This window comes from Pseudophryne corroboree, chromosome 10, assembly GCF_028390025.1.
Source record: "Pseudophryne corroboree isolate aPseCor3 chromosome 10, aPseCor3.hap2, whole genome shotgun sequence".
NCBI lineage: Eukaryota > Metazoa > Chordata > Amphibia > Anura > Myobatrachidae > Pseudophryne > Pseudophryne corroboree.
The window spans coordinates 60609216-60622750 of NC_086453.1; the positions used below are offsets into that span (position 1 = coordinate 60609216).

At 46.4% G+C, this 13535-nt stretch overlaps 1 protein-coding gene across 1 annotated transcript in view; it reads left to right on the top strand.

The window, feature by feature from the left end:
• The first annotated feature begins 649 nt into the window (after positions 1-649).
• NTF4 (neurotrophin 4) overlaps positions 650-13535 on the top strand; it is a 264224-nt gene continuing 251338 nt past the window's right edge. The window contains exon 1 of the mRNA XM_063942449.1: positions 650-1140. The gene's annotated coding sequence lies outside the window, so the exon portion shown is untranslated. The remainder of the gene's footprint in view (positions 1141-13535) is intronic.

Below are 13535 nucleotides of genomic sequence, written 5' to 3' on the forward strand. Positions count from 1 at the left end.
TTGAACTATTTTTTTTTTAAATGCGCATATGAATACGCATACGATTGTGCGTCCAATGTGCATCTTTGCATGCAAGCCACGGATCTGAGACGCCGACTGCAGTTGTCACTGTAGAAATGCCCGCGGCTGTGACATTTGCATAGGTTTGCAAATCTGCTGCGTACGGAATGGGAGCCACGACAAGATTTGCTTCCACCTCTGAATCATGCCTACAGATAATAAGCTCCAATGGGTATAAATACCTGTTGATAAATATTAATATTTTATGGATTGTAATGCCGATTTAAAAACTTTTAAAAAGTTGTATACATAGATAGATAGATAGATAGATAGATAGATAGATCGATAGATAGATACATATATAGTGTACAGTATTACCTATTGTCCTGTAAATAATATATATCCGTCCTGTTAATGACAAATAACCATGGATTACCATTACAAGCAGAGCTGCAGCCATGCACTGCAGCTGACAGTAGGAGGCACTTCAGGAGTCAGAGGGACCTAGTTTAAGCAGGCTGATCCACCCAGGTATTTTGCCTAGTGGCCTGGGTGTTATTATCAGGGTGAAATTATCTAGAAAAAGGGGAGTGGAGGATGAGACACGTCACCAGGGGAGAAAGAGAATTTGTCTATGAGTGAAGTGTATCTCGCCTCCTGCTGGGAATCTCACAGCAGCAGGGATCAGGTTATAGTACATAGGAGGCAGCAGCAAGCAGGGAGGTCTCTGTTACTGGTCTGGCTGCTATATGGGAGGCAGGAAGGTGCCCACTGGCCATACCACCAGCACAAGGAGCAAGAGACCTAGCTGGGGCTAGTCTACCTTGCATCTTTGCAGGCTGTTCCCCCACCACTGCTTTTCCTTCATACTCTCCAGTGCAAGGAACCTGCAAGAATGACTTTTCTCTCCCTGATGTGGACACAGGTTCTCTCTGCGAGTCTTGGCAGCAAAGTGTCCTGAGCAGGAGCAGGGTGCCCTGTCATTGCATTTACCACTCTGCTTTTCCATTTTCTTTTCTATTTTTTTTTCCCCATTTTCATTTGGAGTGACAGAAAAGAGGGACAAAAGAAGCTGCAACTTTCTCCCCTGATCACATGTGTGCCTGGGATACTGCACAAGTTACTCACTGCTGGGGGACGGTAAGTTTTTCAACTTTGCTAAAACTTTTGTACTTTTCCCCCCCAGCTTGGAAGTAATGTGTTTATCAGATAAATTCCTGCTGGCTGAATCTCCATCTGGTGTATTTATGTCCCTGACATATCCCTCCATGCTTGTACTGGTAGCTAAATCATATGGGGGGGAATTTGGCATTGTTACTGGTTATTGAGACTATTGTGTTTGTGTAGGCAGCTGATCATAATACAGTTCTTGCAGTACTAGGTAGATTGCAAGCTCTTTCTGCAAGAGATAGTGCATGGTGAATTGTCATGTTTCAGATGTGTGTATAGGTTATTGCAAACTGTACAGTAGGTGCAAACTGTTTACCGTCAAAAATTGCCAAAGGCTTTTTGCTTTATTAGAATGAGAGAAATGATCTGGAAGTAAAGCAAAGAGCTGAGAAAAGTGTATATACATACCGTATCTATCTAATCTATCTATCTATCTATCTATCTATCTATCTATCTATCTATCTATCTATCTATCTATCTATCTATCTATCTGTCCATATATATATATATATATATATATATATATTCCTTTAGCTATGAAGGTAAAAAACAAATTCCCAGCATGACAGTCTTATGGCGTCTTTGGAAAGGCTACACTAAACATTGCTTCTATTTTAGCACCCTGTGAAAAATAACCTGTTAACTCTCCAATGATAGAATGCGGAAAATTAAAGAGATTTATTGGTTATGAGCTGTATTTTCTTTTTTCTTTTTTTTACTAGTAACAGCCAAGACAAATGTCTGAATGTCAAATGTAATCCTGCCTATTGCCTATATGACTTGATGTTACTGTATTATGTAAACAGAGTTGTAAGAGAGGTTACATGAGGCAATGTAACACAGGCGCTAACACAGAGACTCACACATGGTGCATCCTAAATGCTCTTGCGTTAAGTGACACAGCAAATAATTATGGGTATATATCTGTAGTGGACGCGTGGTAAGTGAAGGTGTGAAAAATGTTTACAGGAGAATGACAGATCACTCTCTGCGGCTGTTTCCCATAGGTGCTAGCCTTGATGACAGGAAAAAACAATGAGGTATTCTGTTTGGTTCCGGTATGAATGGTCGACCATGTTATGGTCGACAGTCATTAGGTCGACCACTATTGGTCGACATTGACATGGTCGACATGGGCACATGATCGACACATGAAAGGTCGACACATGAAAAGGTCGACATGAGTTTTTTAACTTTTTTTGGTGTCGTTTTTTGCGTAATGTGACTGGGAACCCCAATTAGTGCACCGCGTCCCCTCGCATGGCTCGCTTCGCTCGCCATGCTTCGGGCATGGTGCCTTCGCTCCGCTACCGCTTCGCTCGGCACAGATTACCGTTCCAATCGTAGTCCACGTGGATCGTAAAGTATGGAAAAGTTCCCCAAAAGAAAAAGAAAAAAGAAAAAAAAAACTCATGTCGGCCTTTTCATGTGTCGACATTTCATGTGTCGACCATGTGTCCATGTCGACCATGTCAATGTCGACCAATAGTGGTCGACCTAATGACTGTCGACCATAACATGGTCGACCATGTGAACGGATACCATTCTGTTTGCAGACAGGAGGCTGAAGCACGAATCTGCCAAATTGCAGACTTGTTCACAATTAGATAATATCTGTCTAGAAAGCGACTTTTGTGATCATTTCACAAACAGGAATATGCTATGGAAGTAAATGTCATATTTTTTAGAAATGAGAACGCGGTGGTAATTATTTTTTAATGATTTGTTTCAAGTAGCACAAATTGAGTGTTTTACCCACAGCAACCAATGAAGCGTTTAACAATATTATTACTCTGGTGCTGGCCAAATAAGTGCATTCATTCGTTCTGACGAATTGTACAGATTTGGTGGTTCGGTGAACATCAGGTTGATTGGCAGATGTTGGTCCAAGAAGTGTGATTGGCCAGTGACCGCAGACGCGTGCTTGCTGTGCTGACCAAAAAATCGTTTTACTGTATCAGGTTTGCCGATTGTTATGGGTATAGTTAATTTCTTTAATATGGGACAGAACAGTGGCATAGTGGTTAGCATTACTGACCAATTGTTCCATGTACGGCAGCATAGTCTGCAAAATCTGATCAGAGCCAATCTTTGATTTCTGTAGATTACATCACCTTTTATTTATTTGAACCGTGTTTATTAAATGCATCTTTTTCTCTTGTAGAATTGAATAGGTTAAATCACAAGGTTGGGTTTTATGAGGTAAAAGTAGCCAGGTTGTGCTGTAACTTAAGTCATTTAAAGTAATCCTATTTAGAATTGCTTTCAGCTTTGGTTATTTTTTGTTATTTCATTCATAAAACCAGGCACACAATCAGACAGGGGGGGGGGTGTGATTAGTCTACAGCAAAAGGTCCTGTATTTTTTTCCGTGCCAGCTGTTTCGCATTTGATCACGCAAGTTATGAGACAGGCTGGTTTGGAGAGGCTCGGACCTGTAACTACACGAGAAACGTCCTGCATTTTGTAGTCTTGTTTCGTATAGAAGGCTGATGACCACTTGAGTACTTGTATAGTAGGATTTAGTTTTGCATCAATACTGTCTGCAATTTGACTTCCAGTTTAAGCACATCTTTATTATAATAAAGTTTATGGATGGAGTATGTTATACTCTTTCGGTGACTGAAATTCATCAGCCTGTAAAACCCATTACGTTCATATTTTTACTTTGTGTACGGTACACAGGGAACAATGCAGCGCTTAACTTAATGTAAATCTCAGCTTTTGATAGTTTAAGACTTGTAAGACTTCCTTTAAAAGCGAACACATGGGAGATTCCGGTACGCCTCCTTTGTAGCCAGCCATCTGTTTTAGTTTGATTCCCCCCCCCCCCCCCTTGTTTCCATAGATCACTCATATGTTTGTCTAGCGCATGTTTTTTTTAATGACCCGTTTACCAATGCGGTGACTAAACCGTTTTAATGCCAGAAATCTTTCCAATTATAGCTGCCCACCCTCTGTTGGCTGTTTGGTTGAGCTACATAAACTGTTGACGCACAGTTCGCTTTTTTTAATGCAATATTATAGTAAATCCAAATGAAGGTCTTAATCGTGTTTGTTTATGTCAAATTCCATCAGAGCAATAACTTCCACACACAAAACTTCAGCAAATGTTTTTCCACTCATTTGGAATCCGTGTTTCAAGGCAATTTTGGCTAACACATTAGCGGATGATTCAATTAGAAGGTAAATGTTTGTTGGTGTGCTGCAAGGGAACACTGCATGAACTCATATTATTTGTCATTTGAAATGTCGCATTTTGTTTGTCTTCACCAGTGGTACTCCCTAGGCTAGGCAGGGTTATTTCTTACCGAGTCATGTGCGGTGTGAACGGGTTACCCTGGTTGATGCGTTTCGGGACCCGTTCACACCGCACGGGTCCTGGAGGAGGCTGCGTGTGGGGGGGGGGGGGGGGGGGGGGTAGGGTTAGGCACCACCAGGGAGGGTTAGGTTTAGGCTGCGGGAAGGGAAGGCAGGGTTTAGGCACCACTGGGGATGGTTAGGGTTAGGCTGCGGGGGCGGTTAGAGTCAGGCAGCAGAAAGGGAGGGTTAGGGGGGTAGGACTGGAGGGTTAGCCTACTTACCTTCCAGGTGTCAGGATCCAGTGCATCTGATGCCGCTGGCGGTATTCTGACTGTCGGCATCCCAAACGCTGGGATCCTGATACCATCCCTTAACCCTAACCCCTATCAACCCTAATGCTAATCCGTGAGGTCAGTGGAGGCGCTGGCTAGTATCAGAGCCAAATTTACACACACATATATGATTTGTTGGTGAGTTTTGACTATAAAAATGATTAGAATAATATAGATGATGATATTTCTTATGGTGGGTACACACTGATAGATATATCTGCAGATCAATTGATCGGCAGATATAGCTATGGACGGATCGGGCAGTGTGCTGTGCATACACACTGCCTGATCTGTCGGGGACTGACGTCATGAACTGGGCGGGCGTGTACACTCAGCTGTCAATCACCGCCGGCTGCCGCAGCCTGTGTATGGGCGGTTGGCTGGTCGCCCGTACACACACAGCGATGCTCCAATATATCAGTAGATATATTGGCCGTCGGCTGTGCTGTGGAGCCGACGCGATATGTCTGTGAACGACGGAGTTCACAGACATTTCGCCCATAGACACTGGCCGACGGACCCGCGATATATCGGCCTTAAGTTATAAATATCTTTTGTATTATTCTAATCATTTTATAGTCCAAACTCTGGTGTGTACTGGAGTGTGGGGTTGATTCAGACCTGATCGCTGCTGTGCGTTTTTGCCCAGCGGGCAATTAGCGGTAGACTGCTCATGCATATGCATCGCAATGCGCATGTGCATCAGCAGACAACAACAGGCATCGCTAGATAGCAACAGGCTGGTGCGAAAATTTAAATCACACAGCCATTGCTGATTGACAGGAAGAGGCCTTTTGTGAGTGGTAACTGGGGGATTTTTTCAGCTCGGCGTACACGTGCGGTCCCACACTTGCACGGCGAATATACACGGCGGTGACTATCTGATCGCAGGACTACAAATTTAGCAGCCCAGTGATCAGATCTGAATCACCCCCCATGACAGGTGAGGCTCTGCTCCCCCTGTCTACCCTGACTACACATTACTGATGTTAACCCTAAGCCTTCAATTTCTATTGTCAACATTGTAACTGTGTCAATATTTTAGCTGTGTCAGCATTTTGCAGGTGTCGACATTTTAACATTATGACATTGGACATTATGGTGTCGACCTTTTTACTGTTGACGTTGTGAATGTAGAAAACATGACTGCATACCAAATACATTGGGGCAGATGTATTAACCTGTAGAAGGCATAAGGAAGTGATAAACCAGTGATATGTGCAAGGTGATAAAGGCACCAGCCAATCAGCTCCAATATGTAAATTAACAGTTAGGATCTGATTGGCTGGTGCCTTTATCACCTTGCACATATCACTGGTTTATCACTTCCTTATGCCTTCTCCAGGTTAATACATCTGCCCCATTATTTGAATCAATGATTTCAACATGTGCTAATGGGCGGGATGTACTAATGTACATCGCCGCCCATCGCCGCCCTGCGCCACGATGCTGATCGCATATGTACTAACATATGCGATCAGCATTGCGGAGGACAGCTCTTCCGATAAGAGCTGTCCTCTGCAATGCGCAGCGGCAGCCTGACTTCTGGGATTCGGCCTCAGAAGTCAGTCTGCGCATGCGCGGGGTGACGGGGGCGGCCGCAGGGCATGCTGGGAGGGATCCGATCGGATCCCTCACACAGCGCCGCGGAGAGAAGCCCATAGGCTTCTATGGACGTACGCGTACCCCGCCGCGGCGCTGTCCTGCCGGCCGGGGGTTAGTACATCAGGAAAATGCGGTAAACAGGGAGTTTACCGCATTTTCCGCTTAGTACATCCCGCCCTATGTGAGGGCATCATGCATCGCTGCTGAGACCGGAGGACTGGTGTGGGACTCTCAGTTAAGGGCCTGTTTGACAATAGGTAGACTATAGTCCGAGCACTGAATAACAAATGAATATACATACTGTACAATCCAGTTATTAGAGTCACGTTGGTCTTTGTAAAATATCTCAGGTATGTTTGTATTTTGGTAACTAACAAAGCAAACATGATACAAAACAAAACAAAGAAACATGTAACAAAACATCACATTTATTTTCCCAAGCTCATTAATGCTGCATTCAGATCGCAAATGCCGGATCCTACCCGGTAAGAGAAACGTGTACTTACAGGGTGGGATCCGGCATTTGCGCTCCGTTGCTGGCTTTCCGACCCGGCAATATACCGGGTCGGTTGCCATAGCAGCGGAGGGCGCAGCAGCAGCAGGGGCGGGGGTGGAGGTGGCGCCGGGAGATGAGCTCATCTCCTGCGCCGCCTCTGCCTATGCTGTGAATGGGAGCCGCGTCGCATCGGAACGGCTCCCATTCACACTGCGCCTGACCCGGTAATCAACCCGGTAATAACCCTTCTTTTTTACCGGGTTGAATTACCGGGTCAGGCGACCCGCTAATTCTGAAAAGGAGCTTTCACATCGCACACTGACCCGTTTCGACACGGCAATATGCCGTGTCGATACCGGGTTTTTAGTGCGATGTGAAAGGGGTATAAGGGGCAGATGTATTAACCTGGAGAATATGTGCAAGGTGATAAAGGCACCAGCCAATCAGCTCCATTATGTAAATTATCAGTTAGGATCTTATTGGCTGGTGCCTTTATCACCTTACACTTATCACTGGTTTATCACTTCCTTATGCCTTCTCCAGGTTAATACATCTGCCCCTCACTCCCATATGGTGTATCTGACTCCCATGTATGCATTCATACAACAATGACCTTCATTCCGAGTTGTTCGCTCGCTAGCTGCTTTTAGCAGCATTGCATACGCTAGGCCGCCGCCCTCTGGGAGTGTATCTTAGTTTAGAAGAATTGCGAACGAAAGATTAGCAGAACTGCTTGAAATTTTTTTCCTGCAGTTTCTGAGCAGCTTCTGACCTACTCCTAGATTGCGATCACCTCAGTCCGTTTAGTTCCTGGTTTGACGTCATAAACACGCCTTGCGTTCGGCCAGCCACTCCCCCGTTTCTCCAGACACTCCCACGTTTTTTCTTGGCACGCCTGCGTTTTTTAGCACTTTCCCTGAAAACGCTGAGTTGCCGCCCAGAAACACCCACTTCCTGTCAATCACACTACGAACACTCGAGCGACTGAAAAGCGTCGCTCGACCTTGTGTAAAAGTACAAAGTTTTGTGTGAAAGTACTTAGCGCATGCGCAGAATTGCAGATTTTTCACCTGATCGCTGGGCTGCGAAAAACGTCAGCGAGCGATCAACTCGGAATGAGGGCGTATATCCTTAGTTAATTGATGGTGACATTCATTTTGCTAAGGTTATTATTACACTAATGGAAAAAGAAGTGCACTACTAGGAAAATAAACGAGTTCTAGCATTTACCTAGGCCCTCATTCCGAGTTGTTCGCTCTGTAAATTTTTTCGCATCGCAGCGATTTTCCGCTTAGTGCGCATGCGCAATGTCCGCAGTGCGACTGCGCCAAGTAAATTTGCTATGCAGTTAGGAATTTTACTCACGGTTTTTTCTTCGTTCTGGTGATTGTGTGATTGACAGGAAGTGGGTGTTTCTGGGCAGAAACTGGCCGTTTTATGGGTGTGTGCGAAAAAACGCTACAGTTTCTGGGAAAAACGCGGGAGTGGCTGGAGAAACGGAGGAGTGTCTGGGCGAACGCTGGGTGTGTTTGTGACGTCAAACCAGGAACGACAAGCACTGAACTGATCGCAGATGCCGAGTAAGTTTGAAGCTACTCAGAAACTGCTAAGAGGTGTGTAATCGCAATTTTGAGAATCTTTCGTTCGCAATTTTAAGAAGCTAAGATACACTCCCAGTAGGCGGCGGCTTAGCATGAGCAAATCTGCTAAAAGCAGCTTGCGAGCGAACAACTCGGAATGAGGGCCCTAGTACATTCTATAAAATGTTAGCTAGAATGTGATTGGTTGCTATGGGCAACTTCTCCACTTGTCTCCTCCTGCCCTCTTTACAAGCTTTGATACATCTTCCCCTATAAATATTTGCCATATTATAGTCACCAAGTTCTGTAAAGTAGTTTTAGGCCTTGTAAACACTGGCATTAATATTAAGTTGGTGATATGCATTTTAAGGGGTGAATTCAAATTGCTGGCGAATCCTTGGCCCATGCAGAATCTGCTCAGCAGAAGCCGCACTTTACGGCAGCGGGAACTCACACAAAAGTCTTCGCTTTTCCATAGGGTAGCGCCATAGGGTAGCGAGCACTTTTGTGCAAAACGGGCATTCGACCAGCCGGGTGAAGGGTTGGAGACAGGGAGCCGTTGCCAGTGTTTAAATGCTGTGGCAGTGAAAATTTGCATAGGGGGGCATATGTAATAGGGTTCTAGTTTGTTGGAGGGGTGGTATGCCGGCCGATCTCTGACTTTTTTTCAAAGCGGCAAACAGTTAGAAGGCAAAACCAACCTGGTCTGTATACGGAGCACAGCGAAACTTAGCGTGGAAAACTGCAGCGGTCACTGTGTACTTTGTATACAGATTCAGATCAATGTTTCATATCAAATTAATTAGCACAATCTCCTGGTGCATCCTGATCACATTGCAACTAAGATGCTTTTTCGGCAAAAAAGACGCCAGGCGCAAGGTATGCGGGACATGGTGCACCCAGAGGACACATCTGTATTACAGTAAGCAAAACATTGCTTATCGGGTGAGAGGAAAAAATACTGTAAGTATTGGGGCAGATGTATTAAGCCTGGAGAAGTGATAAAGCAATGATAAACAGTGATAAGTGGAAGGTGATAACGCACAAGCAATCAGCTCCTAACTGTCATTTTTGAAACACGTAATGATTGGCTGGTGCGTTATCAGCTTCCACTTATCACTGCTTTATCACTTCTCCAGACTTAATACAGCTGCCTCATTGTTTCCTACCTGTAACATCTCAGGACCTCACTAAGCTGAATTACCACCATTAAGGGCATTGGGGGCCATTCCGAGTTGATCGTAGCTGTGCTAAATTTAGTACAGCTACAATCATTCACACTAACATGCGGGGGGACGCCCAGCACAGGGCTAGTCCGCCCACATGTCAGTGCCGGACCCCCCGCAGAAGTGCAAAGGCATCGCACAGCGGCGATGCCTTTGCACTTCAAGAGTAGCTCCCGACCAGCGCAACTTTAGCGTGCTGGCCGGGAGCTACTCGTCGCTCCCTGGCCTGCCCCCCCAACGGTCTGGCCACGCCTGCGTTAGCCGGACCACACCCCCTAAATGGCAGCTTAACGCCGCCATCCAGCTCCCTCCTGCCCAGCGACCCACGCCTGCGTTAGCCGGACCACACCCCCTAAATGGCAGCTTAACGCCGCCGTCCAGCCCCCTCCTGCCCAGCGACCGCCTCTGCCTCAGAGGCGATCACTAGGCAACGACGGCTGGCATGCGCCGGCGCATTCGCAGTTCCGACCCGATCGCTGCGCTGCAAGAAACTGCAGCGACCGATCGGGTCGGAATGACCCCATTAGGTTTCTATGCTGCAGAAAAGCTTCTCTTAAAGGGGCCACCCAAAAATATTAAGCATCCCTGGGATTTCATATGGAGTGTTTGCGTGATTGCAAACAGAAGCGGACCTGCACAAATATACAAGCCGTAACAATTACCTGTGGAAATGCTACACTATGCCGATCACCAGCACTAGCTAGCCACTGATAGCTGCTTTCTCATTGGTCATACATGATTTGCTTTTGTATTTCTAGAGGATTTTTATTTTTTGGTACACACGATGGAGTGTTATACTTACTGTATTTGTTGGATTTATTTTTAAACTTTATTCTAACATAAAGGTGAAGCTGTGTGTACGTTACGTTAATGTTGCATCCGATTTTCAAACAACTGAGTCGCTCGCTTGCAGCGTATTAGAACAGTAGATTCCTCTTAGTGTGTGTCTTTAAACGCGCCATCGGTGCACCGTCAGAACTTGCTCAGCCCCATGGCAAGTGCAGTCTGGATCGGACTGGGCTACCGGGGGTAGGATAAATCCATGGTGGTCTCCACTGATTTGTAGCCACGCCCGCTCCAGGGTGTGGCCTACAGAGTAGGTCGCTTTAGCAGGGCACAGGGCAGCTGCTTGCCGGGCCAGTCATAAAGGCTGTTTGACTAACCCTGCAATGGCTGCATGCAGCGGGCAGATAATGAGCCCTGGCAGAGTCGTTAACTACGTGCGTGCTAGGTGTGCCTGGCACACAACGCAGTCGTCCTGAGGGTGCAACTGCCCACATTCCAAATCAGCGGCTTGTAATGAGTCAAATTTACTCATTACAAGCCGCCTGTATGCGCCGGAAGAGGAGAGGAGCAGCTCCGGAGGCAGTGGAGAAGGAAGAGGAGGGGGAGGAGGGAGCCGCAGCAGCGCACTGTAATTGGTAGCGGCGCCGCTGCAGCTGTCCTTCTCCTTCCACATAGACTGGCCGCCGCCACCGCTGTGAATGCTGGGATGCGCTTCCCTCATCCCAGCATTCACAGCGGCGGCCAGCCTATGTGCAAGGAGAGGGACAGCTGCATGTGGCGCCGCTACCAATTACAGTGCGCTGCTGCGGCTCCTGGGTCCCCCTCCCTCCTCCTCCTTCTCCCCTGCCTTCGGAGCTGCCAGCACCGAGGAGCATGACAGCCTGAGCCAGCGGATAGATGGTACGTATCATTTATCTATCTATCTATCTATCTATCTATCTATCTATCTATCTATCTATCTATCTATCTATCTATCTATCTATCTATCTATCTACCTAATGTGTAAAAGGGGGACGCTGTCTGCCGTAATGTGTAAAAAGGGGGACTGTCTGCCGTAATGTGTAAAAAGGGGACGCTGTCTGCTGTAATGTGTAAAAAGGGGGACTGTCTGCCGTAATGTGTAAAAAGGGGACGCTGTCTGCCGTAATTTGTAAAAAGGGGGACTGTCTGTCGTAATGTGTAAAAAGGGGGACTGTCTGCCGTAATGTGTAAAAAGGGGACGCTGTCTGCCGTAATGTGTAAAAAGGGGGACTGTCTGTCGTAATGTGTAAAAAGGGGACGCTGTCTGCCGTAGTGTGTAAAAAGGGGACGCTGTCTGCCGTAATATGTAAAAAGGGGGACTGTCTGTCGTTGTGTGTAAAAAGGTGACGCTGTCTGCCGTAGTGTGTAAAAAGGGGACGCTGTCTGCCGTAATGTGTAAAAAGGGGGACTGTCTGCCGTAATGTGTAAAAGGGTCTCTACCTGGTGTATTGGCGCTACTGTGCGGTGTAATTTGAACAATGGAGACTACTGTGCACCATAATATGAATTGGTATTATTTTGTGGCCACACCCCTTCCCCATGAAGCCACACCCCTATATATTTTTTGCGCGCCTACGGCACGCGCTGCCTATATTTTACATTTCTTGCACACAGCACTAAAATTTCTAGTTATGGCACTGAGGCCCGGCAACTACTGCAGCAATGCACTACGGTTGTGACTGAATTCAAGTGGGCTTAAGAACCTCTGACATCACAACCATGTGACCCACGACAGCAGGTGGAGGAGCAAGGTCGGCTCAGGTTGTACCCTCGCGACCTCGCTTCACTTGCCTCAGGCTCCCTTCGGGCATGGTGGCTCACTCTTCTCCGGTTACTGTTCCCACGTATCCACGTGGATAAAAAAAAAGTGCTAGTCTACCAACATTGCCCTTCCCTCTGCCATTGCGGGTCACATGGTGGTGACATCAAAGGTCCTTTAGCTCACTTGGATCTAGCATCTACCAATTCACTACTGGGAAATAACTCCTATGAGACTGTGCTGAGGGGTCAGAGGATCATGCGCTGAGCTCTGATTGGGGGAGCCCATCACGTGCTCCTCTGACACCTAGAGATCAGCAGCAGCAGCCTCATGAGAGTGACAGTTGGTGAGGCTGCTCTGCTGGCCGGGTGCCTGAGGCTGCTTTCTGCGAGTACACTGTGGTATAATGTAGGCACTATAGTGTGGTATAATGTTTGGGCACTACCATGTGGTATGTGGGGGCACTACAGTGTGGTATAGTGTGTGGCCACCAAAGTGTTGTATGGTGTGTGGGCACTATAGTGTGGTGTAATGTGTGGGCACTACAGTGTGGATGCACTACAGTGTGTTATGTGTTGGCACTACAGTGTGGCAAAATGTGGATGCACTGCAGTGTGGTATAATGTGGATGCACTGCAGTGTGGTATAATGTGTGGTACTATAGTGTGGTATAATGTGGATGCACTGCAGTGTGGTATAATGTGTGGTACTATAGTGTGGTATAATGTGGATGCACTGCAGTGTGGTATAATGTGGATGCACTACAGTGTGGTATAATGTGGATGCACTGCAGTGTGGTATAATGTGTGGTACTATAGTGTGGTATAATGTGGATGCACTTCAGTGTGGTATAATGTGGATGCACTGCAGTGTGGTATAATGTGTGGTATAATGTGGATGCACTGCAGTGTGGTATAATGTGTGGTACTATAGTGTGGAATAATGTGGATGCACTGCAGTGTGGTATAATGTGTGGTACTATAGTGTGGTATAATGTGGATGCACTGCAGTGTGGTATAATGTGGATGCACTGCAGTGTGGTATAATGTGTGGTACTATAGTGTGGTATAATGTGGATGCACTGCAGTGTGGTATAATGTGTGGTACTATAGTGTGGTATAATGTGGATGCACTGCAGTGTGGTATAATGTGTGGTACTATAGTGTGGTATAATGTGGATGCACTGCAGTGTGGTATAATGTGGATGCACTGCAGTGTGGTATAATGTGGATGCACTGCAGTGTGGTATAATGTGTGG